Source organism: Panthera onca, chromosome E1 (assembly GCF_046562875.1).
Source record: "Panthera onca isolate mPanOnc1 chromosome E1, mPanOnc1 haplotype 2, whole genome shotgun sequence".
Classification (NCBI taxonomy): Eukaryota; Metazoa; Chordata; class Mammalia; order Carnivora; family Felidae; genus Panthera; species Panthera onca.
Window position 1 is genome coordinate 31,750,623 of NC_138352.1, and position 26,698 is coordinate 31,777,320.

General features: G+C 42.0%; 1 protein-coding gene and 1 pseudogene across 4 annotated transcripts in view; one reads left to right on the top strand and one right to left on the bottom strand.

Annotated features, from left to right (window-relative positions):
- SMG6 (SMG6 nonsense mediated mRNA decay factor) overlaps positions 1–26,698 on the top strand; it is a 226,478-nt gene that overhangs the window by 20,409 nt on the left and 179,371 nt on the right. The gene's annotated exons all lie outside the window — the stretch shown is intronic.
- Positions 22,107–22,909, bottom strand: LOC132688154 (ubiquitin-ribosomal protein eL40 fusion protein pseudogene; annotated as a pseudogene).

A 26,698-nucleotide genomic window follows, 5' to 3' on the forward strand; every position in this document is an offset into this window, starting at 1 on the left:
CTTGATCCCATGGACCATGAGATCATGACCTGAGCCAAAATCAAGAGTTGGACGCTTAACTGAATGAGCCACCAGGCACCCCAGGCCTTTTTTTAGATAGTAACCTAAGTGAGCTTCCAGATACACATTTTTGATTGAAAGTCTTCAGTTGTTTCTGTTTGCTCTCGGAGTCATGTCCAAAATCTGTACTGTAGTATACTGGGCCCCACATGATTTGGCCCCTGCAACTTCTGACCATACCTTCTCACCATACTTCTCTTCCGCCCCCCCACCCCCAGCCCTGTTGTACTGGTTTCTTCGTGAAGGGCCCAAGTTCTTTTCTGACCCTTGGCTATCACACATTCTCTCTTTCTGCAGTGCTCTTCTCTATCAGTCCCATTCTTATCCTTAAATTCTCAGTCTAAATATCATTTCCCTTTTCCAGGGAAGCTTTTTCTGATCCCTGAGCCTGGATGTTACCCCTTTGTAACCACATTTTTAATTAAGTACTTTTGGGTACAGTTTTGTTGTTGTTGGTTAAAATCTTTCCCTTGCTGGATTCATGGCTCTGTGAGAGGTCCATATCTATTTGTTCACTTACTTTATCCCCAGTGCCCACATTTACAGGAGTTTAAATAAATCTTAGTTGAATATATAAATGATGGAAGAAACTGAGGAATGAGGCTGGAGACGGTGGAGGGGAGCAGATCCTTCATAAATACTGAGGAATTTGGATATCAGGTATTAAGGATTTTAAGCAGTAGGATTTTAAGCTGGGACATAATCAGATTGTGTGATGATCCTCTTTTCAGTACTTCTCTTAGAACAGATTTCTTTTATTTTTTTTAAAGAGGATTTTTTTTTTAATTGCAAAAGTAATACCAATACGGATACCACTGTATCTACATCAGTGTCCATGAAGTTTAAAATGAGAGTCCCTTGTATTCTTGCCTTCAGAGACACCACTATTAACTATTTGATGGAGGCCCTTCCAGACCTTTTTTCCAAGCAGTTATAAGTGTGTACACGTACACACATACCTGTAGACACATAGAATATATTTTTAACAAAAATGGGATTATTCTTTGCACATGTCCCCTGCTATCTGAAAATAGAGCATTACTATGAAATGTTTCGTAAGCCGAAATGGCATAAAGCAGAGAAACCGTTGCCATTAATTTGTATGGAAAATTTTTTCGACGTTCCCAGACCTCCAAAATACCCTCTTTTAGGCTGTTCTGATACCATAAGACACATCTTGCTAATGGATGCACAGAATAGATCAGACAAAGCACAGATGCTGGCAGACACAGTTCAGAGCTCTGGTGGCCTGATGCTGAGGTGACGAGTGTAGTTCCCAGAGAAGGAGCTTGGTGGTGCCACTCGAGGTACACGCTGCCTCTGAAGACAAATGCTGAATGCTAGCTTCGCTTTTCAGCTTTTTTATAAAAGCCAAAATCCCCTTTGGATTTCTTTCAGTTAGCAAAAGTGGTACTATTGTAGGTCTTTCGTAAAAATAAAGTGATACAGCATGAACTTTCGAAAAGCAAGGGATATCTGTATATACTAATCTATAATTTGCTTTTTTAAATTATCAGCTGGACATACAATTGGTTCTGTTATAATGTTATAATGTAACATACTTCCTAAAATTCCCTGTACTATGTAAAATCACACAGTAAAAACCACAGAGCTTATGGGGAAGATGGGGATAGGGGCACAATACTCAAAAACTTCCTCAGTGATGTATTAAAAAAAAGATATGAATCTGATAAGGCAGTTGTGCAATTTTATACATTATCCATTGATTAAGAAATAAAAAGATACTAGGGTGCCTGCGTGGCTCAGTCAGTTGAGCATCAGACTTCGGCTCAGGTCATGATCTCGTGGTCCACAGTCCGTGGGTTCGAGCCCTGTGTCAGGCTCTGTGCTGACGGGTTGGAGCCTTGGACCCTGCTTCGGATTCTGTGTCTCCTTCTCTCTCTGCCCCTCCCCCACTCATGCTCTGTGTCTGTCTCAATAAATAAACATTAGAAAAAATTTAGAAGTACAAAAATACTATTTTGAAAAAGAAATGAACTTTGCCTACAGAAATGGGCTTCAGAAGGACTAAAGCTTCCCGTTCCACTTTTTTTTTTTTTTTTTTTTTTTTTTTTTTTGGTGAGAGAGAGTGAGAGAGAGAGTGCGCGAGTGAGTGAGGGGCAGAGAGGGAATCCTGAAGCGGGGCTCAAGCTCACCCGATACGGGGCTCGAACTCACAAACCATGAGACCTAAGCTGAAGACACATGCTTAACCAACTGAGCCACCTGGGTGCCCCCCGTTACACTCTTTTTTAGAGAGAAGGATGATAGCTTGTGGATTCTTGTGAAGTGATGGAGGGAAGGTTATTTGGAATTGTACGAGTAGGTATAACATCACATGTGGGTAGGTTTAGCTTCTATGAGTTCACATGGTGAACTGTAGTAGCTGGGAGATATTTGGAGAGAGAGAGCGAGTGAGCGTGTGAGCGTGTGTGTGTGTGTTTTATATTCCTGTGTAGCTGGGTTCAGTTGAGTGCAGTTTCCTATGTTCACCCGGTGTTTCTCATGAACAGAATCATGCATAAGGAGATGCAAAATTTGTGTTCTACTCAAAATGTTCCCTAACACATTTATCACAATGGAACAAACATATATTTTCAAAACAAGGATTATAGCAAAACAGACTCTATTTCTACTTGTCCAAGAGTATCTTTTCTTAGTATGTTCTTAGTGTGGCTGAATATTTCATTATGAAGGTATGTGTCATCTGCTTAACTTATCTGTGTAATTTAAATATTTGCTGAGCATTGCTTGTTCATTTTAGTTGTCTTCTTCGGATGATTAGCCTTACTAAGAACTACTCCTTTGAGAGCTAAAGCATTAGAGACTGCTAAAAACTGAGAACAAACTGAGGGTTGATGGGGGGTGGGAGGGAGGGCAGGGTGGGTGATGGGTATTGAGGAGGGCACCTTTTGGGATGAGCACTGGGTGTTGTATGGAAACCAATTTGACAGTAAATTTCATATATTAAAAAATAAAAAAAAAATAAAAATAAATAAATAAATAAATAAATAAATAAATAAATAAATAAAAAAGAACTACTCCTTTGACAATTCCCATTTCTAGCACAAACTACTAAAATTTACATCCATGAATAAGAAACAGAAAATTTGTAGTTTCAAGTAGTTGTTAGTAATGATAGTAGAGTCCCCACTAGTTTGTTCTCTCTCTGCCAAGCACAGGTTTTGGATCTCTCTCTGAGTGGCTGCAGGAGGTTAGCTTGTGGGTTGTTGGTTTTTAGCCTTGAGATGTGGTTTGGGTTGAACATGCTACCTGGGGAGGGACTGCCAACCTCAACTGTAAATGGCATCCTTTTAAACTAATTGAGACTTCTATTTAAACTCTACCCCTGACAGCTAGGCTACTCAAATTCAGTGTCACAAGGGTCCCAAGCATTCTTTATTTAGCAGGTGTGCCTTCTGCTATGCCTCAGGTCCCTTTGGAAATCAGAAAAAGGTACTGCTTAGCAAACAAGTTGTTGCAGACAGTGAGTTAATTAAGGAGATTATAGCATCAGAGACCCGTTTTCACACTGAAAGGCCAGGGAACTGCTCTGTTTGTATCTTGAATCCAATGTAACTTGTGTCTGTTGACTGGGGAAGAATGAGCAAGTGAGAATGGGAGTCGTTAACAGATGTTTGTCTCTCCAACTTCATTGAGTTCTCATGTTTTGGCATGATTTGATTTCCTTTTCCCAGCTGACTGTGGTTACTGTATAACGTGTTTGGTGCCATGTGTGGAAAATGGCTTTAGGTAATGAAATGTCATTGTGTATTTGGCCAAACTCTTGACAAGCCTTCCTTCCTTTTGGCCCTTCAGAATGGTTTTGGGGTTCAGTCTGGACTGTACTTCAGTAGCTCCTAATAGCAATCATTTGGCCTTTCCTTATTTGAATCTCATATCCTATTTCATCCACCAAATGATATTGTTTGCCTTGTTTTTTTTCCTTTTGTTCCTGTTCCTTCTGTCACATTCCAATATTTATTTTATTTCTTTGCATAGTTCCCCCCCACCTCCCCAGGACTTGTTCATGTCCAGTCCAGAATTTACTGCAGTTATTCTTGAGTTTTTGGAGTAGACGGCTGCCTTCTGGGTCCAGTGTTTAACCAGACTGAAGGTTAGTTTACCTGTCCTGCTGTGCCTCTGTTCTAGGGTTGTAAACATGAATACAACATTGTTACTACCTCAAAGAGTTTACAGTCTAGTGCGTGGGTCAGCAAGCCTTTTCTGTAAAAGACCATATAGTCAATATTTGAGGCTTTACAGGTCCTATGGTCTCTTTTACAGCTACTCACCTCTGCAGTTGTAGTGCTAAAATAGCCATAGACAGTACCTAACTGAATGAGCATGGCTGTGTTCCAGTAAAACTTTATTTACAAAGACTGGTGGCAGCCTGCCTTTGGCCTGTGGGCCTCGTTTGCCAGCTTCTGATCTGCTGGAAGTCATGGCTATGTAAACAGAATGTTTCAGCATACAGTTGGTTATTGTCATTTGCGGTAGTTATGTGCTATAAAGTCACCACAGACACTGAATTAGTGAATACTGAACCATTGCTTCTAAAGGAAAAACAGGATTAGGTTTCTGTGAGCCTCTGGTTATAAGAATTTCATCAGGTGATTAATACATAATCTTGTTTTATGTAGGTTTCTGTTTAAAGTCACTTTATTTCATATATATTGGTGACTCCTGGCCAGCAGCACTATAACTTGTGCCTGAACAAATACACACATTTTCTCTGTAAGGCACATCCCAGCCTTCTTGCACTTAGGAACACTAGATAGCATTTCAAGCACTATGCTTGGAGGCCATTTTAAAGTGAAATCACCAACAAAAAGCACACAAATGTGAAAGGCATGGCACTGATAGACTGTGAAAAGGGCCCTTGTTTAAAGTATGAGAACTTGAACAAAAAGGCAGAGAGTCACCTTGTTGGACCTCAGCTGGGAACAGGTGTATCAGGGAACTTGAATTTTTTGCCACTCTGTGTGTGTCCACGAGTGTCTGTGGAAACCCCATGGGGATTGATTTTGGTGTTACTAATAAGTTTTAGCAAGTAGCTGAATTCACAAATATGAAGTCTACAAATAATGATGACCAAGTATATTGTGGTAAGCGTCATGAGGGAGGTGTGCGTTGGGTACCGTGGAAGCATGGGGAAGGGCTACTTGGTTCAGTCCAGGTGGAAGCATGGGTTGTAGTGAGGAAAAGGGGAGTCACTTTGGAAGACTTCTTGGAAAAGTTAACTAGGCCAGGTGAGAAGAGAGTGTTCCAAGTAGAAGAGACAGCATGGGCAAAGGCAGAGGAGGTGTGGCACAGCAGAGGGTTTGCAGGTATCTAAACATACGGTAATTTGGAGGATCATGTGAGGAAGGTGGAGTAGGAGAGAGACTGAGCCTTCTGCAGGAACACTTTCTTGTTTGGTGCTGTGGTATGTATGGGTAGTGGTCAGTGGGCTGGGCCCAAATAATGTACTTCTGGATGCTGGAAATAATTTGTTTCTGGAATTTCTCATTGTTTGCTTGTCATGTCTGCGTTGTTAATTCAACAAAAGCAGTACTGTTTCATTCACTAAATTAGGTAGGATGGAAATTGACTGAATTTTTTGTCCTGCAGTTTGTTGATTAAAATTTGAGGGCTGCTCTTTTAGACGGTTCTTTAGGCATTGTGAACTCAAACATGCAGAAGATACTAGTGATGTTTCTTTGCGTCTTGGTTGTTGGAGGAAATTGCCAATGGCTTTAAGTAGGGCAAACCTCTTTTTCTCTTCATTTTGGTATTTTTATTGCCTTTAAAAAGTTACAAAGCCAACACATCCTAACTGTAAAAAATTTGAAAGTGCAGACAAACAATGTGTTTGTACCATCTAGTGTTGACCTCTACTAACATCTTAGGGTTTGCTTTTCCTGCATGTTTAATGCTTATTTATTTTTGAGAGAGGGAGAGAGACGGAGCGTGAGCAGAGGTTGGGGGTGCAGAGAGAGAGGGAGGCACAGAATCCGATGCAGGCTCCAGGCTCTGAGCTGTCAGCATAGAGCCTGACACAGAGCTCAAACCCACGAACTGTGAGAGCATGACCTGAGCAGAAGTCAGACGCTCAACTGACTGAGCCACCCAGGCGCCCCTCCTGCATGTTTATATAGGGCATAGCACATAGATTGGAAATGGCTAACGCCCATTAACCTGGGGAGTCAAAAGAGAAAAATCCATGCCTGATTATCAACTCAGAACTGGGTTGGAAAAGTGGTATTCTAATTTCAGAAGTCAAACACAGATACCTGTATCTTGCTATTTATCCAAGTAGCACAGTGAGTGACACCATAATGTTCTCCCTTTCCTGTGTAAAGAGGAACTTCTCAAGCTACATCAATAAAGAAGAACAAGTTCAAGAAAGATTAGACATCTAATAGGACTCATTCTAGTTTTGAAAGATTGAGTATAAAAGGGTCCGTTTCATGAGGAAGCATCTTGAACTGGTAATAAATTGGGGCATGAGGGCTAATTTGAGGCCCTGTGGGCATAGAACCTTTGTGACTTTGTTTGAAAAGCTGGGTTCTAGTTGGAAAAGTTTCTAGGTGGTGGTGTTGGGGGTGGCTTCTAGGTCAGTGGGAATAGAGATAAAAAGGTCTAGCAGAGGAATGATTGCCTTTTCAAATATTCTAAAGAAATATTTTTAAATAGGTAAAACGTGTGTGTGTGTGTGTGTATACACATAAACATGGTTCTCTCCCTTTTCTTACATTATTAGTGGCATGTCGTACATACTGTTATTCACCTTTGGTTGTTTTTTCCCCCTTCATATTACTGTTGGACTTGGGAAATCCTTCCATGAGTGCTTGCCTACAAGTCCTTGTATCTCTCTTAGAGGCTGGCAGCGTGATAGATTTCATTAATTTTGTCCAGCATCTGATATGTCAGAGGCAGCATAGTGCAGAGGTTAACAGCTTGGGCTTTGGGAAGTCCTAAGTTCAAGTCCTAGTTTTATCAGTTATCAGCAGTGAGGCCTCGGGCATGAACTGCAGTTTCTTCATCTGTAAGACGGTGATACTGATAGACTAAATGAGATAATGCATGTGAAGCACAATGAGTAGCATATGGTAACTTCTCATGTATTGTTGGTGGTAGTTCTTATTTACATACTTACATTTTTGTTATGATCTTTTAAGCTGTTAGGTTTATTTTTGCCTTTTTTACTGTTTCTAATTAAAGTGAACAGTGAAGCTTAATAATTCACAAACTGGCTGTCTAAATGCAGACCTGTTTTGTTTGATGTGAAGAGTTTTATTTAATGATGACAAATTTCAAATACACACAAGACAAAATAATAAAATGAATCCCCATATTGTCACTGGTATTCAACAATTATCAAGACTTTCCCACATTTGTTTTAGCTTTCCCTCCCGCGTGTTCCGCTCCCCCTGCCTCGGTTGAAGTATTTTAAAACAAACCCTAGATGTCACATCACTGCATCCCTACACATGTCACTTATGTACACACCTTATAAAAAATACTTTTTTGGGGGCACCTGGGTGGTTCAGTTGATTGAGCATCTGGCTCTTGATTTTGGCTCAGGTCATGATCCCAGGGTCGTGGGATCGAGCCCAGCGTCAGGCTCTGCGTTGAGTGTGGAACTTGTTCTCTCTCCTTCTCCTGCCCCTCTCCTCTCTCTCTCTATTTCTAAAATAAAGAAAAGAAAAAAACGTTTTTAAAGGACTTTTTTAATATACAACGGTGCCATTGCCATGTCTGTCTGTGGCATTCTGTATCTGATCCATAACTTTATTTCCCACATTATCTATCAAATGGCTTCTTAGATTTGGTTTGTTGAAATCAAGACCTACATGTTATGTTTGATTGTCTTGTCTTCTAAGTTTCTTTTAATCAAGAACAATTCTGCCTTCCCTTTGAAAGATGTTCTTCATGTTATAAGCTTGTTAAAGAAGCAGGTTAGTTGTGCTATAGAATTCCCACACTCTCAATTTGTCTCCTTGTGGTATCATTCAGCCTTTCCCTCTGTCCCCCCTATTCCTATAAATGAGAATTAGCTCTAGAAACTTGGTTAGATTCAGGTTCACAGGTGAGCTGTGTGCCTCATTGTGCACTGCATTAGGAAGTGTCTGTTTATCTCACTTTAAGTGATGCTAAGGCTGATCAGATGGTTCAGGTGGGACAAATGGCAGGGTTTTGTTTGTTTTGTTTTAACATTTCAATCAGTTGCCGGCTAATTTACAAAAAAAATCAAGATCTGGCAACAGTTTGCCAGAGCCAAGTAGCAGCTACCCTCTTTTAATGGGGCTTGTGTTCTCCAATTTGCCACCAACCCCCCAACTCTCCTGGACTTACACACAGCCACTTTTGTCACCTGCCTTGCCTCTGTAGGCATTTGATTTTGTGATTAGTGCTTTAAGAGTGCCACCAACGTGGGTTATTGCATTCTAGGTTTTTAAGTTGTTTCTCAGAGATTCTGTTTAGGACGGGCAAGTCCCCCCAGACAGGCCTGATTTTGATTACGGTTTGGAAATGTCTTAATCATTGGACCGTAAGGGTTGTTTTGTTTTCTCTTTTTTTAGGGAGGAGCGTAAGTGTTTTGCTTGTGTTCACATGATATTGTCATTGGTGTTGACCCAGAAACTAGTTAGCTATGTGCCCTGCTACCAGGCTGGTTTACTCTTTTTTTTTTTTTTTTTTTAATTTTTTTTAACGTTTATTTATTTTTGAGACAGAGAGAGATAGAGCATGAATGGGGGAGGGTCACAGTGAGAGGGAGACACAGAATCTGAAACAGGCTCCAGGCTCTGAGCTGTCAGCACAGAGCCTGACGCGGGGCTCGAACCCACGGACCGTGAGATCATGACCTGAGCCGAAGTCAGACGCTTAACCGACCAAGCCACCCAGGCGCCCTACTCTTTGTGTATAGTCTAGTACTAGTGAGCCTAAGGAACCTGGAGGTATCACTTCTGTTTCCTAATGAAATTTGTACCTCTGGGAATGGAGGCCTACGTACAGAGCTCTGGGACAGTTCTTTCCTCAACATCCTGTTGCAGCCAAACTTGGTGAAAAGCAAGAAGTTATTCTTCCTCAGTGTGTGAACTGACAAGCTTCAGGCTGTGTTCTAGTAGAGTCTGAATGCCGCCCATCAAACTGGTTGATTAAGAATAAACTTTTCTTGTCTCGTGTAATTTTCCCTAACCCCAGGCTTTTTCATTGATCTGAGATCTCTGGCAGAGTGAGAACCTCGTTTCTCTAGGCTTGGAAATCATAGTTTTGGCCTGACACTTTGCCTGCTGCCCCTGCCTGAATCTCATGTGTCCATGTTTCCACATTTTTAGTTTAGTTTTTGTTTTTTTTTTTTTCCTTAGAGGTGCTTTCATAAGTTGAGAATGATGATTTTCTTTCGTCTGAATGCATGGCTCTGCGAGGCTGGGTAGTACACGTGTATATTTTTTTTCCTGCATTGAATCAAGTGTCCAGCAAAGTAAACACTGGCCCGCAAAGGAGCACAGCTTCACTGTGAGAAACCCGGGTCAGGTGGTCCAGAGCGCGAGCTTTCACATGCTCAACTTGTTACAGTTGTTTGAGGCTTTCTTAATTTTTTTTTTTTTTAACCATGTTTTGCAGGTGGCATTTTCTTCAGACCATTTGTCTTGCTTCTCAGTGCCCCTTTGCATAGTTTGTGCACCTGAGCTGCTGCTGCTGCCACCACCGCTGCCACTGCTGTGGCGAAAAGAAAGCTGTGGTGTGTGGGTGGCACACATCTAATAGCTCCACCTTCCCCTCACCCCCGCTGCCCCTGAACATGGCTGTAGTTCAGAGCTCGGTGTTAGAAGGCCTGCTTTCTTAGGCAAGATGTCTGGTCTCGTATTGGAGTGTTTTAATTCTTAGAGTAGTACTGTGAGCCTTTAGGTTGGCACTTCCAGAACTAGTGCCACGAAAAAGCTTTTGCCCTGATTTTCCCTGGATGGCATAAGCACCGATTTAATCTACAGTGAGAGAAGCATTGAGGCTCTGTGCTAATAGGCAAATGTTTTCTGTCTGGTAACTCAGTTATTTCATTACCCCGTATTTATCAAAGTTTGCTTAGCTTTTTGGCTTTATAAATACAAAGATGTCCTATCAGTAGGGGGGGTAGTATACAGTTACGCAGGGTTGCTTTGGGGGTTCCATTAACGTCACGTCATTCAGGTAGCCCTTTACTTTTGTAAAGTAGTGTGCAGTGTATTCCTCCACCCTGGAAGCTGTTTGGCCACGTAGGATGACAGGCGTTCCTGAGGCCTTTTTCTTTTAGGAAGGGGCTACAGGTTGGCTCTCTTTTTCTTAGGCCATGAGGAACAGAACTTGGTGACGGTACTTCAGAGGTGGAACCAGGACTGGGTTTTTCAGATATTGATAATGTGAAGTGTTCTTTGAGATGCAGCCCCCAGCAGGCGGGGACTGGAGCCTGGACCACTGCTGGACTCTCGGGCTGCTGTCTTTCTTTGTCTCTTTGTGGTTGGCAGTGAGTGGAAGTTTCTCAAAGTACATTGGCCCTACCTACAAACCCTTAACGCCCTGTATGACCTCGGTCACCAAACCACTTCAGGGCTTTATTTTTATCCTAGCCGTTTCGTTTCAAGATGTGAGGTTGGTTTCTTTCCTCTAACAGAGCAAAGTTCTCTGGGGGAAGAAACAGAGTGCCAGGGTGCAGTTGAGGCTGGTTAAACACCAAAACCACACTCTTCATCTTTCTGGGCTTGAGACGTGACATAAGCCATGCTGCAAACACCAGCTTCCACACTGAAGAAACCTGGTCAGATACTGACTTCATTTCTTTTTTGTGTTTGTTTTGTTTGTATTTTTAGAGAAGTAGAAGGTGGGGGAAAAGAGGTGTTACCTGCCCATTCTGCTTTAGCCAGAAATCTAATTCTAAGAATGGACATTTTGTTGCAATCCAGTATTTCCGAGCTTAGGGCTTTTCATCTTCCCCACCGGTGTTGATGAGAACTCTCACAACTCACCAAGTCTCAGGAAACCGGATTACCAACATATCCTGTTCGCGTGCATGTGTGTATTCTGTGTTACCCACAGGCCACTTTCCACCCCACGTGACCTTTAGCTACCATCCGGAAAGTCAGGACCCAGATACCAGTCAGAATTTCCAGGCTTTGGTTTGGTTTAGACATTTCAGAAAATGTTAATAGTAGTAATTTTAAAGAGACTTACTGAGTGGCACGCATACTGAATAGGAAGTAACGCATCCTGAGGAGAGGGGGAAAGGCAGGACCGGGGCTCTTTGAGAAACGTGTTTGAAAATAAACATTCAGGACAAGACTTGCACAGCAGAGGAGGAGAGGACAGGGGGGAACGGTTTGATTAATTAGAAGTGAATAATGGTCCTATTTTTAGGTTTTAAGGCTCAATTCTGAAGCTCTCTTTACATTCGTTAAAATTGTAGTACACGTTATTAAAGTTGTTTACAACACACTTCATTGCATTTTATTTTAATCAGCATGTCTCAGTGTGAACAGACTGTGATGAGTCAGGTAACACACTGGAACAGGGGTAGATAAAAGACTGCCAGTGGCCTGCACGCCAAGAGTGGTTTATAGCATTCTTATGTAAGGACTTGTTTAAAAAGGAGACAGCATGTGACAGAGATGTATGTGGCCCACAAGGCCTAAACTATTTACTGTCTGGCCCTTTACAGAAAATATTTGCCCACCACTGCTCTAGAAGCTGGGAAGGGCGAAGGCAGTTAATACAGGGGCGGCCCTTCATTTAGGACACTGATTGTTAATAAGGGTGTTACTGCCTTTTTGGGGGACAGTTCTTCGTTTTGTGGGACTGTCACTGCAGGATGTTTAGCATTCCTGGACCTGCCCACCAGGTGCCAGTGGTGGCCCCCACACATTTCCAAGCACTCCCTGGAAGGAGTGGTACCGTTTTGGTTGGGAATCACCAATACAGGAGCTTGGTGACACCAAAAACACCTTGTTAAGGTTTCCTCCTCTTTCATTTCCTCTCAGTCAGAGAAACAGATTTGGGATTTGGCTGTTCATGGCATAAGGACCAACCATAGTGTGAGAGAGAATGTGAGTAACTGGTGGAATGGGGAGAGTTCTCAGTAGGGTATAATAAAGAGGTTTTAAGGAGGCCATTTGATGAGTATGTTGCATGTTCACCCTTAAAAGGATTGTTGAGATTCATATATAGTTTGCGAAAGCTTTGTTTTGATGTCGCCCGTGCTTTCAGAAGCATGTTGCTCTCTGTGTGAGAGGAAGAGTAGCCATCTTTGGCCTTAATGTCCAGATCGCCAGGAGATCTGTGGGAATCTGTATGGTGTACTTGAGAGACTTGTTCAGAGCCAATGTAAGGACGTAGTTTTGGCATCTTGTGAATAACCTGATATGCAGACTTAAGCCAGAACTCTGGGGTTGGAGAATTTTCCAGCCTGGGAGAGTTGACTGAGAAAAGTCCTCCTTTGGCTCTTTACCAAGTTAGACAAGGGAGCAATCAGCTGCTGAGTTCTAGCCAACTGGAATGTATGTGAGGGTGTACTATAAATCGTCCCTTAGGATCCAGCTCCTAGTCTGTGAAGAGCCTTCCAAATAAGAATGAGACCCTTACACAGGATCCTTGTCACTCTGCAGCTGCTTGAGGAAGGAATAGAGTAGTGATTTGATGTTACTGTGGGAGCAGCTCACTTTATATAGTAACATACTGCCTGTTGGTTGGGGTAAGAGATTGCAGTGACCTTTTTGTTTTCCCCCTGTTGCCTTTCTCACCAATTTCCTGTACTGTTTTTTATTTCTGACCATACTCTTGGGGAGATGTATCTGCAGTTCTATCATTCTGTAATCCCTCTCTACTCTTAAAGGTTCCAGAGATTCATCTGTCTACTCTGCTTTCACTGTCTTGGATGTGATGTTTGGGCTGAGATAGAGAATATGAAAAAGTTGTTTTCTTGGCTGGCGATCTTCTCCCAGTCGACAGACTATTTGTTGGGCTTCAGGGGGAAACTCCAGGTTTTTCCCCCTCTTGGAAGCCGTTCACATTACTCATAAATATTTAATATTGAAGTTACTGCTCAGTTTTATTTTTCCAAGTATTACTATATAGACATTAGACCAGAAGGAACTTAAGATACCATGGAGACTCTTTCTAATGCTTCGGTCTCTATAAAATGTATCTGCCACACATTTTTATTTTTGAGGGCTTCAGTGATATTTCTGGTTGTCTTCCCTCTGTCCACTGATCCAAAACTTTATTATCTCTGATGGAAATCACCAGGCATCTCCTCCTTTTGTTCTTGCCATGTCATTCATGCCTAGAACCATCTGAGAAGTGTGTACCTAGGTGACGTACTGGCCTCAAGTAGCATTGCTTTGACTGAATTGTAATTGGTGTAAGGTCAGCAGCCTATATTAAGACAAATAATAATAAGGAGGTCTAGGGAATCATTGCCATTTGCATCACGTGGTATCTTCTTTCTGGAAACCCATGGGAGAAATTTCTGCTTTTAGTGTCAGAGATAGTTGTGCTGTGTGGGCTTTTTTTTTTTTAATTTAAATTCATGCACATTTATGAATTTGTTTTTAAGAATGATTCTGTCTTAATTGTTTCAGAGGTTAGCACTGAACTTGTAACTTCCTTTAGTAAATGTGAAGGACTTTCTGGCATGCGACTTGTGTCATGTCCTTACTACTAGTGACCTCTGATCTTTTTCTCTTTCATTTCTCTTTCTTGTTTTCAATTTATTTTATGCTGCAGTTCAGTATATGCGTTTGTATGTTGCCTTAAATAACGGGCTTTACAGTTTTATATGCACATTTTTTTCTTTTTCTCTTGATTATTCAGTTGTAAAACCTCTTTCTCAGGTCAGCTAGTCATTTCTGAGGGGATCAAGGTTTTCACTATCCCCATTCAAGTCCTTTCCATAAATATTTAGTGAGTACCTCTGTATGTTAGTTATTATTCTAGGCACTGCACACAGAAAGGTAAATGATATTGATCTTTCCTTCAAAGATACAGTCTAGTGGGAAAAATGGATATGTAAATAAATACTTGTAATAAAGTGTTACAAAATAGAAACGTGTACATTGTACAGGGGTAACACCAAGGGGAAAAACATTAACTGATGATGAACAAGGAAAGCTACCTAGAAGGGTGATCTGTCCTTAATTTTGAAGGATAAAAGAAGTTCTTTAGGTAGATGTGAGTAGCCAACTTTTCTGGCAGAAGCAACAACATAGATGAAAATGTGGTATGGTTGGAAACTAAGTGGTTGCTTCTGGGATTCCTAGCCAAGAGTCTGTAATTAGAATATCTTAGGCCACAGTACAGACGTCCACATTGATGTTGTTTAATCAGTCAGCTGGAGCTGAAGATTCATCACAAAGGAGATATGTTGGGCTTTTGATTTGGCTGAAGCTTAGAAGTGGATCCTTCAGATAGTTCTTCTCTGCTTTATTTTATGCATTAGCAAAAGTTGAGTCATCCTAAAGTCATGCCTTCCATCATTCTGGGAAGCTTTCTGAGCCAGCGTCGGTTTGGCTTAGGAATAAGTTATGCTTTATGTGGTAACCATTGGCAATAAAAGTTCTGTTCTTGCCCTGCACACGCACAGTAGGACTGCAACTGCTGAACATGTGGGAATGAGGAGTTGGGATGATACCGTCTATGGGTTTGCATTTTTCTGGGGTGTTTCTTGGTAAGGATGCTGCAACTTTACTCTGTCTAATGAGATTTTGAGCTGAATTGTGCCACAAATGTCTGAGATACTAGGTCCTAATTTGTAAAGCAAACTATGTGTAAGTCGGTTGACATTCTCTCTGAGGAATTTTTTTTTTGGCAGATTTTCCTTTAGAGTTCTGGACAGATCTGTAAAACAGTATGGCTTTTAAAATACTTCAAAGTGACATATTGGTCACTTTGGTTGATTAAGGTACTAATAGATGCATGCCCTTGGCATCCCCAGTAAGCTGTCCCTTGTGGCTAATGGAGACTAGGAGTTACATCTTCTGGATACATTCCTAAATTGTTTTTTTATTTCTGAGAACACATTTTTTAATCTCTTTCTTTGTTTCTACATCTGTAAAACAAATATATCTACGCCATCAGCTGATCTGGTCTTTAACACCAGTGTAGCTTTCTGCACTTAGATGGAGCCCCAAACTTTTAGCACAGTCACCTTCATTTCTGCCACCTCAGAGTTAGAATCTTGGTGTGGGGGTTAGGACTTTTGGGGCAAAGGGTATTGGCTATGGAATAAAGGCTTTTTGTGGAACAGCCGAAAAAGTTGCGGTAATTTTTAAAAAATCTCATTATAATATACATACAGAAAAGTGTACATATCAAAGCCATACATTTGGGGCACCTGGGTGGTTTAGTCGGTCAAGTGTCAACGTCAGCTCAGGTCACGATCTCACAGTTTGTGAGTTTGAGCCCCACATCGGGCTTGGTGCTGGAGCCTGCTTCAGATTCTGTGTCTCCTTTCTCTGCCCCTCTCCCACTTGTGCTCTCTCTCCCTCAAAAATAAATAAACATTAAAAAAAAAGAAGCCATACAGTTTGATAAATTGTCACAAACTAAGCATATACTTTTGTAACCAGCAGAGTAATTGCTTTTTGACTCATGTCACTTTTGTTCTTTTCTTCCTTTTTAACTCTAAACTCAGATTTCCCCCATACATTTAGCAGGAATAGTGACAGGGATAGAGCATTGTAAATAAGTGAGGAAGAAGTTAATGCTTATGTTTTCCCTTGCTAATGCTTTCTGGTATGCATAAGAATTTTTTTTTTTTTTTTTTTTTTTTTTTGAGAGGAAAGGAGAACTGGAGTAAAGATCAGAGATTTTGAAGGTGTTTGCCCTATCGTTTTGAACTAGATATTTTGGGTCTTGGGAACAAGTCCAAAAGAGACATGACTGACAAAAAACCAGATGGAAGCAGGCCTTGCCTCCAGTCACAGTGAAACTGAGTCTCTCACCAAAAGTGCTGTGGTTTGGCCTTAATGTCGAACTATCTGGCTGTTGGGGGGGTGGGGGGGGGGGAGTGACATCATGGCCTGCCTGCTTCTGGAGACGCTTGGATCCAGCTGGGATGTGGCGTCCCAGAAGTCCCGTGCTGCCATGTTTATAGCCTTGTCTTTGGCGTCCAGGTAAGTGCCAGGCTGTACCAGGTCACGTTGTCTGAGTGTAACCCATTTTTATTCTCTTTTTGCTAGCTAGGCAAACCCAGTTTTCTTCTCTTTTTGCTGCTAGCTGACAGTGAGGTAGAGGTGCCTCTGTTGATAAAGAACAGATACAGAAGTTTGCATCCAAACCTGAATAACCATTTTTAACTTGAAACACTTTTCCTACGAGTTGACGCACCAGAATCCTTCCCTTATTTGGTGCCCTGCTTAAATCTGAAGCTTGCATGAGGTTGCCAGAGCTCCCTGTGTGCTGATTATTTGCTTTTTGGTACCCACAGCAGAGTGGTTTGCGAAACCTTCTTTGTGACCACATCTTTCTTAAACTGAAGCTTTGTTCTCCTTTGGGTTCTTAGATTAGTTCGTGCTCCTCCCTTTCCTGAGAGATTCGGGGGTTTTCCTGTATTGTGGTAGGTGGGTGGGCAGGAGAGTATGTTTTCAGATATTTTTTCTGGATTATGCACCGTCCCTTGATGATGGTGTGTGAATGTACATACGTTCTCTGACTCTTGAAGAACTATTTCTCTATTAACCAGGCAGATTGTGGATCTGTCTAGAGAAAATGTTAGGGTTTTTGTTTTACTAGTTTTATTATTGCTGTTTTACTGTTATGGAAAGCAAGCTCTTACCTACTTTTCTCTTTTCTGTCTTCTGGCCGGCGTTATCCTGGGGTGCGTTTGTTAAGGGCTTCCACTGACTTGCAGGATAGGATCTGGACTGGAAGTATCTATTTCCCTTAATCTGTAAGACTTTGAACTAGTGGTCTCAGTGAGTGATAGCTGGAACCATTGGTGGGTTTTTGCTTGGGGTTGCTTTAGCTTTTGGCCTTTGTAAACATCCTTGGTGTCTGTCTTGTTTCTGCCCAAAAGGTTGCTTTCTTTGAGGCGCCTGGGTGGCTCAGATGGTCAGGCGTCCGACTTCGGCTCTGGTCATGATCTCACTGTTCGTGGGTTTGAGCCCTGCATCAGGCTCCATGTGGACAGTGTGGAGTCTGCTTGCGATTCTCTCTGTCTCCCTCTCTCTCTCTCTGCCCCTTCCCCACTCATGCTCTCCCTGAAAATAAATAAACTTAAAAAAAAGACAGAAAAAAGGTTGCCTGTTTTAAAGGTGAAAGATGGAAGAGCTCAGAGTCTGGAGTCAGACTGCCTGGGTTAACTTTGGGCAAGTCACGTAACCTCTCTGTGCTCTATTTTCTCATCCGTAATATAGAATTTATAGTATTACTAAACTCACAGCATTGTTGTAAGGTTAAATACATTAATAGACAAGGTGCTTAGAACAGTGCCATACGTATAGAAGGTGTTGTAGAAGTTTGGATTATTATTGTTAAGGTGCTTGGGTGTGTCACACTTGTTTTGTTCAGTTACAAAACTTGAGTTCTTACTGTCTAAATTGTGTTTGAGTAGCTTGGGATACTTTTAACTCCTAAAGCACAGAGTGTAAATTCAACCTGTCCTCAGTTGGGGACTGTCCCTGAGCTTCTGAAAGGTACAGTCCAATTAGGTGTTAGGCCACACTCCCCCCACCCCACCCTTGCCCCCCATCGTGTGGGTTATAAGCTGGGTAGAATACTGGATAGGTTCTTTCAATTCTTTGTTCTCATTGGCTGAGCCTTATTTATGCTTCAAAGTATGTCTTTTCCTCCTATTACATGACAAGCCAGAAATTGTAAAAGTATGAGTGTTATGATCTTTAGAACCGACTCTCTCACGTCCATCCATCTCTCTATTTACCTCTCCATCACTATTGATAATTTCTGTGTCCTGGGTTATAGAAGTGAATCATGAACTAAAGGATGTCATGGTCTAGAGCTGTGCCGACCAGTACGGTAGTAGCCATACTGGCTATTTAGATTAATTAAAGTGAAACACAGTTAAAATTTTAGTTTCTTAGTCACACTAGCCACCTTTCAGATACTTATTACCCATATGTGGCTAGTGGCTGCTGTATTGGTCTGTGAAGATAAGGAACATATCTGTCGTCCTGGACAGGAAGTTCTATGGACAGAGCTGGTCTAAAGACAGACACGGATGTATGTAAGATGTACTGTGGCGAATGAAACACTCTCTGAGGCTGCAGGATAAGGTGTAAGGTTCAGCCTGGAGGTAGAGGACAGGCAGAGCAAGGAAAAGTAGGACTGTACTAGATATAGAAAGGAGTACATGAGAAGGGTTTAGATAGAGATTGGGGTAGACAGAAGGAACATGATGAGTTTTGGGCACCACGAATAATTCTTTGTTGCTGAAAGGTAGGCCGTATCAGCAAGGGTAGAGGCGGGAGAAACAGCCAAAGGCCAGACTAGAAAGCCTATTTATTCACCAAGTATATTTATTGATTACCTTTTTTAAGCCCACTGTTGTGAACCAAGTACACAGAATCCTCACTGTCATGGTGTGTGTGTGTGTGTGTAAATCGGTGATAAGTGCTATAAAAACAGGATAAGCTTGAGCAGTGCTGCTCAAACTTTACTGCACAGTATAATCGCCTGGGGAGTTTTTAAAAATCCCAATGCTCAGGTCACACCCCCAGGTGTCACTGTGGGAATTAAATCAGTGTCTGGGGATGGAGGCCAGGCATCTGTATTTTTAAAAGATTTGCACGCCATTCCATTATGCTATAAAGTTTAGGAACCCTTGGACTAGGGACACAACTGGAAGCATGCTTGGCACATTCAAGGGATAGGAGGCAACAGGAGTGGAGAGTGAGTATTACATAGGCCTTTTATAGGAGACTGTAAGGACTATGGCTTTTTTTGTGTGTTCAGATTTTATTTTTTTATTTTTATTAAAATTTTTTTAAGTTTATTTATTTTGAGGGGGGGAGCAAGCAGGGGAGGGGCAGAGAGAGGGGGAGAGAGAGAGAATCCCAAGCAGGCTCTGCACTGCACTCTGTGCTGCACACAGGTCAGCACAGAGCCCGATGCAGGGCTCGAACTCACGAACCATGAGATCATGAGTCGAAACCAAGAGTTGGGTGCTTAACTGACTGAGCCACCCAAGCGCCCCAGGATTTTATTTTTAAGTAATCTCTACACCCACCAAATGTGGGACTTGAACTTACAACCCTGAAATCAAGAGTCATGTGCTCCACCAACTGAGCCAGCTGGGTGCCCTGAACTTTGACTTTTATTCTGATGTTAACTGTGGTCTCTTTTTGTCCCATCTCTTGGGCTGGAATGTAGCAGATGGAGCTGCTGTTACTCAGGATCATATTCCTTAATTCCTGATAGAACTCTGATTTTCTTTGACTACTTTTGTTTGGGTTTTGTCATAATTACCCTCCAAAAAGAAATAGATTTAAATTCTCATAAATAGTGATGAACGTGTTATTTCCCTACAGCATTAATATTAGTACTGCACTGTTTTTCTTGGGAGTTTTTTATATGTAGTACCTGGATAGCCTATTTAATCACTTTTAAATCTCTGTGTTTTATATGTTCTTCATTCAGCAACCACTTACTGAATATGTAATAAGGTACCAAATACCATGCTAGGCCATTTAAAAATATTGAAAGGAAATAAAATATCCAAATTATCTCTAAAAGTGAAATCAGTGTTTCATTTAGTTTGGGACTTTTTCTAAAGACTCATACTTGGTTCTGGGCCACTGCTGGTCTCTATAGATTGAGTTCTTTAGAACTAGAACCCCTGGGACTTAGGGATGGCATCATGATTGTCGATGAGTGTGGAATGACTACTTCCTTTACCTTCCCTTTCTTTTCCATCTCCCTTACCATTGAGGAGTGATTGCAGCAGCTTCTTAAGGGGTCTCCTGGCCTCCGCACATTTGACCCTGGCCAGTTACCCCTTAGAAAACTAAAATTTCTAAACAGTAGCCAGAGTGTCTTTTCAAAAATGGAGGTTTGTTCATGTCGCTTCCCTGCTCAACACTTTTCAGTAGCTTAATTAAGATCAGACTGTTTAATAAGGAGTACAACTTGTACAGTTTGGCTCAGCCTGTATCTCCAGCCTCATTCTTGGAAAATCACCCACCTGGCCATGCCACTCTACCACATACCACTCTTGGGACCAGCACACATGCTGTTCCATTTGATCATGTCACATAGACAAGATACCCTACCTGCTCCAAAACTGTTTACTCAGCCATCAGGTTTCAACTCAAGGATCTCTTCCTCTGAGGTCTCTAATGCTCCTGCTGTGGAGGTACAGAGCATCCTGTACATCCCTAATCGTGGTACTTTATAATTGTGTCACCCACAGAGCAGGGATCATCCCTGCCTTTGTTCATAGTTTGGGCAGAGCAGGGATCATGTCTGCCTTTGTTCATAGTTTGGGCAGTGTCATGTTCACAGAAGGTGGCAAGTAAGTTTTTGTTGAATGAATAGATGACCTTTCCACTCTCACACTCAGTTGGCCAATTAGTTTCTAAGATGGGTTTGAGCTTGCGTATGTGCCTTTAGAGAACTGTTTTTCTCGTTGCCCACCTGATCACTGAGTGGGAGATTCAGCCGTTTCTTCTTCTCTCTTACTTTACGCAGTGCAGACACAAGGTGTCCCAGCTCACCTACTTTTCGGGTGGATGGGCATGAGAGTTCCCAGGCGCTGAGAGAGATGAGTCAGAAAGAAGAGTCATTCAGAAAGTAGTCCAGTCAGAGCAACAGTGCTGCCCTTTGGCTGAACTTTCTCTCTCTGTATACCTTGGGATGTCAAGCTGGTGGCACTTTTGAGCTGGTTGTTACAGATCGTCAGACCACAGCACATGGATTCATAAACCTTAATCTGGCACTTTCCCTCGATTACGGATGTTTTGGGAAGTGTCCAAGGGCCCTCTGGCCTAAGAAAAACTTGATTGGCTTTGGGGGTGTACTGTTTCCACTTGGTCACTTAGCCCCATAGTGGCATTGAAGGTGAAAACGTGGAGGGCCCCATTTATATTTCTTTGAAGCCTTTGGGGCATTTGAGTTCAAAAGTTTTGAGAACAGAAGTCTTTGGTCATTTGGTGGTTTGTTTGTTTGTTTATTTGTCTGTTTTGGGGGGGGTCCTATCATCAAATAGGATGGTGCTTACTCAAAATTAAGAAAGGTTAGATTTAGTTAGAATCATACATTTGTGGGCTTTTAGAATTGGCCGGAACACTATAGGTTGGTGGTTCCCCTGAGGTGGTAGGAGGTAAGTAGGTATCAGAGTACCCCGGGAGGTGGAGATTCTCTTAAACCACACTCCTCCTCACTACCCTTCTTCACCTCTCAGCCCATGAGAAACATTACTGTTTCCAGTAGATGTGTGTGGTAGCTCTCAAGTGTTCTGCAGGTAGAAAAACTTTTGAGACCGCAGTGTTCTAGATCTAGCCCAGGGATCAGCAAACTTTTTTTCTGTAAAGGGCCAGATGATAAATACTATAGGTCTTGGGGCCATACACTCTCTGCCAAAGCTATTCACCTTGTCCTTTGTAGGGGGGTTACCACAGACAAGATATAAACAAGTGAGTGTGGCTGTATTTCAATAGAACTTTATTTGTGGATGCTGAAATTTAAATTTCATATAATTTTCGTGTGTCATGAAATATTCTTTTGAATTTTTTTCAACCATGAAAACAGTATAAAAAACATTCTTAGCTCATGGTCCATATAGAAACAGGTGGCATTCTATCTGTTGACCTTCGGGCTGTAGTTTGCTGACCCCTGATCTAGCCCAGTGGTTCGTAAGTCTGGCTGCCTTTCAGAATTACGTGGAGACCTTTTAAAAATGCTGATTCGCAGTGACCTTCTCCCCTCCCCGAGGATTCTGATTCTGTAGGACTGGGGAATCTGTTTTTTAACAAAAGCTTTTCTTGTGATGCACACACACTCAGGGTTGTAGAATTACCATCACTGATCTCACTCAGCCTTCTCATTTTATAGTTGAAGAAACAGCCTTAGAAAGTTGATCTGACTACTCAGCAGTTATATAGCAAATAAATGGCACAACCAGAGTTTGAACCCAGGTCTTTAATTCTAAGATTAGTGGTCTCTGTTCATATCATTCTGTACTCATCCCTTTCCCCAATAAACAAATGAGCGGTAAATGTAGAATAGTCACAAACTCAGGGTTCCTTCTCCACCCGCCCCCCCTTTTTTCCCTGAAAGGGAAACTTTATTACAGTCCCAGGGCTTTGGGGCTCAGGCAGGAGGCCTCCCTGGGGACAAAGGAAGAGCCAGTGGAGGGGCTTCACTTGACCTTCTTGGAGCTCAGGTTGTTGGTGTGGCCGCACATCTTGCAGCAGTGACAGCGCAGGGGTGCAGGTGAGCCTAACTCTCACGGCAGATTGTCTTGTTGCAGTTGTGTTTCTGGGCCAGCTGGCGAGGGAAGGCTCAGAGATGCCACCTCGCAGACAAAGCACCAAGTGCAGGCTCGACTCTTTCTGGATATCGTAGCCTGAGAGAGTGCAGCCATCATCCTGCTGTTTGCCCACAAAAGTCAGATGCTGTTGGTCACGCGAGATGCCCTCTTTTGTTTTGGATTTTGGCTCTGACATTCTCAGTGGTGTCACTGGGCTCGACCTCACGGGTGGTGGTCTTGCCCGTCAGGGTCTTCACAAAGGGCTGCATGTCTGCGTCTGCGTCTGCCACGAGGCCGCTGCCACCAAACCGCTCCGCCATCTCGTCGACGAGGAAGAGCGGGGTTCCTTCTTCTTATGCCTAGTGCCACTCTCCCTCCTGAGAGCCGAGCGGGGACTCTTAAGTTCTGCTGTCCCTCTGTTTGTTGGCTGGGTTTTCTGGAGCTGACTCCTGATTTGACATTTAGCCTAATTTCCCTCCGGTCTGCTGGCTTTCAGGAGAGATAATGAAGTAATAGCAAGTAAATTGCTTTAATGTAAGACAGTGTTGAGGCGGCACTAAGCTGCAGTGTGAGGACGAGAGCCGTTGTTTCAAGGGGTGCATTTCTTGGAAGAGGTGGTTTTAAGAGGCACGTTTCACACTTGAATTCACATGGCTCAGATCCAGCTGTCTAAGTAGGACATCTCTACATGGAACTTGTGCTTAATTAGAGCTAATTGAGCTGTCATTTTGCCCAGAACGGTGCAGGAGTGGAGAAACTAAAGGTGAGGAGTAATCACTGTCCCTGCTGTGCCTCAGCCCTGGTGTGGCTCTTTGGTCCAAGTAAGAAATGGGAGCATGATTTTGATTTGCTCTGTCTTCCTATGAGGCATTTGAGTCACGTTACTTGGCTTGTCTGTACTTCTTTCTTTATATGTATCCTGGAAGGAGAAATACTGAAAGTCCTAAATGAATAATTTTTACCTTCATTAAATGATTACTGCATCACTGACTTACTGATAGGTTTCCACACTTGTGTTCCAGGCCCCCCTTCCTCACTTTCTTTATCATCTCCCTAGATCTCACTTCCTCCAAAGACTTTCCTGGCTGAGGTATAGTAACAAGGAGGGAAATAGAGTGCTTCCAGACACCTTCATAGCCGGTAGGCCTTGTCTTAGAATTTGGAGCGTAAATGGGGAATTGGCAAGTTGGTATGCTATTTGTTTATCTTTTGCTCTTGGACTGCAAGTTCCTTGGCAGTGGGGACCCTGTCTTGTTGGTCTCTGCCTGATTGTGCCTGGCATAGGAGGAGCACAGGGATGAAAGTGGACAGCATCACTTCGGCACTCACATGTTCCAGCACCCTGTGATCTCGGTGCTTTAGGGAGGCGGTAAATGGGCTTTGGTTGCATGCTCTGAAAGTCCTGGACATTTACTGACAGGTAATATTGAAATTTGGGTTTCCACCCATGTTGGCTCCTATTTAAGAGGACAGAGCCCCCCCGCTTTTTAAAACCTAATAAAGTTGTTGTTAATACTTGGCATATCTATAGAGGTGCTCCAGATGTTTAAGAAAATGATAATTTATGCTCCCCACAACCCTGTAAAAATGCACATTGGAATTTCTTTTAATACTGAGTACTCTTAGTGTTCTTAAAATAATTCACTTTTCAGAAATTCAGTTTTCCACACAGCTGTTCAGAAGAAGGAGCAACTATTTAGGAATTGAAATTGGGCAGATTTCAGACTTCTCTCCTCATGTGTTGTATTGCTGCTTCTGAGCACCTTTCTCCTTCCTTGCTCCATAGTTAACAGAGCACTTAGGCAGTTCTGAGTGACAATTGCCAGGGCTTGTATAAAACATTTACACCTCAGAATGCTTTAATTTGTATTATTTCATCTTATCCTTTCAGCTCTGAGTTAGGTGGTGTCAGTGGTGGAAATTCCATTTTATAGTTGAGGAACAACCCAAACTATTTTACTCACAATTCCATAGTTAATGGCAGGACAGACTTCATTGTGAGGGTCCAGGAACCTACCCATTAATGGCTGCCGCCATTAATGCCTCTTTGGTCATTGCTTTTCGATGGTTTATAAGAGGCTCAGGAGTCCATAGTGAGTTGGTTTTGAACTTGAACTGAAGAGCAAAGAGCCCCTTAATAATTCTAACGTCCTCTTAGGGCTATACCCAAGAAGCATTTTTAGTTTTTGATGAACAGTATGTAAATATGTGAGGAAGACCTGGAAGCAGATACGCTCACTGTTGAAAGAGTAACACTTCTTTCTGTACCTGAGTGACACCTGAGTGTATTCAGAATCAGAAAGTTGCCAAAATGGAAACCAGTACAGGGTACTGTGTTGGAGAAGGAGGAAGTTCAGACTAAGACTTTCCTACCTACTATGGACTTACCAGTTAAGTTTCCCAAAAATTTTGCAGGAGTACTAGCTGATTTCATATTGTTACATGCAGTAACAGTTGATCAACATGTAACAAATCTATTTCCTCAATATAACATGCCTTACCTCTCTCTAGAACACATCTGCTTTTTTAGCTTTTTTATGACTTGAAGTATTGTTGGTGACTATAGAGAGAAACTGTGTTTAGGGTGACAGATACTTCTAGACTAAAAATAAAGCAGTGGTTCTCATTAACCAAGCTCAGGGAGAATGTGTGTGCAGTTTGAAAAAGTTCCCTAAGATTCGCTTCACTCTCACTTGAAGCACAATGCGTTGAGATCTACTTTTTACTAGATACAGTTGAAATATGATAATGGCAAGCATGAATTGTGGTCTTAAGTGGGCTTCATCTACTATCCTAAGTGAAGGGTCTTTGGGAAGTATACATAGAACCAAAATATTAACAAAGCCTCTTGGTGCTCTCATTTTAATCTAGGAGGTATTATGGGTCATACAGTATGAGTTTTCTACCTAATCGGAAACCTTAAAAGTAAAACTGAAGTGCTTTTAGTTACTCTTACTCCCTCATCATCCCTTCCTTTATGAATAAGCTCATCCATTCTTTTCCTGAGCTACTTGCATTATAAGGGAAGGAGAACTTTAAAAAAAAAATTTTTTTTTTTTTTTTTTTTTTTTTTTTACATTTATTCATTTTTGAAAGACCGAGAAAGACAGAGTACAAATGGGGAAGGGCTAGAGAGAGAGGGAGACACAGAATCCGAAGCAGGCGCCAGGCTCCGAGCTGTCAGCACAGAGCCTGATGTGGGGCTCGAACTCACAGACTGCGAGATCATGACCTGAGCTGAAGTCGGCCGCTTAACCGACTGAGCCACCCAGGCGCCACCCCCCCCCCCCCCCCCCGCTCTTTTTTTTGGAATCAGAAGACCTGAGTTCAAGTTCTAATTCTGCCATTTGCTGGCTTAAGTTGGTTAAATTTCTGAGCTGCCTTGGGGCTTTGGGGATGGTAATTGGCTTGAATGAGAGGAATTAACCTCATTCTGTGCCTACCAAAGTATGCTGTATGTATAAATATAACCAGTTATAAAGGATTCTTCCTGGTTATGGGTGAGTTAACTAGATTATGATTGATAGCTGTGGGAAAAGGGATAATTGAGTTAAAATTGGAATATATAGAGAGAATTTACATATTTTGCCTTTTTATTTTGAAATAATTTTATATCTGTAGAAAAGTTGTAAGCATAATCCAAAGAACTCTGTATATCCATCACCCAGATTCTTCAGTTGTTCACATTTTACCACTTGCTTTATTATTCATTGGGAGAGAATGTTCAGCTAAAAGCTGAGTTTACAACATGTCGAGCATGCTTTTACTTGCCTTATCTCATGTGCCATTCTGTTAACATATGGGTACTGTTACCTACATTGTGTAGAAAGAAAAACTCAGAGAGGTTAGATCAGTTGCCTGGGATTCCACAGCAGGTAAATGGCAGAGGTTTGTTGTAGATCTAGAGATTTGCATTCTAGCCCAGGTTTTGCCACTAGCAGTGGTATAACCACTGGCAGTTTATTTTATAGCACTTCCTTTGTTTTCTAGCAGTTTCCCTTCATTTCATGGTACCCAGTGTCCCTGGCCCTGACTCACCTCACTATAGAGATAGGTTACTATTTATGAAGTATCTTGAGCTTTTTAGCTATATTAATCAGTGTTTGCTCTAGTATTGCTGATTAAATATACTTTGTTTAAGCAAAAATAAAGACAAGGCCTTGTTTTTTTAACAGTATTTTGTTTTGTTTTATTATT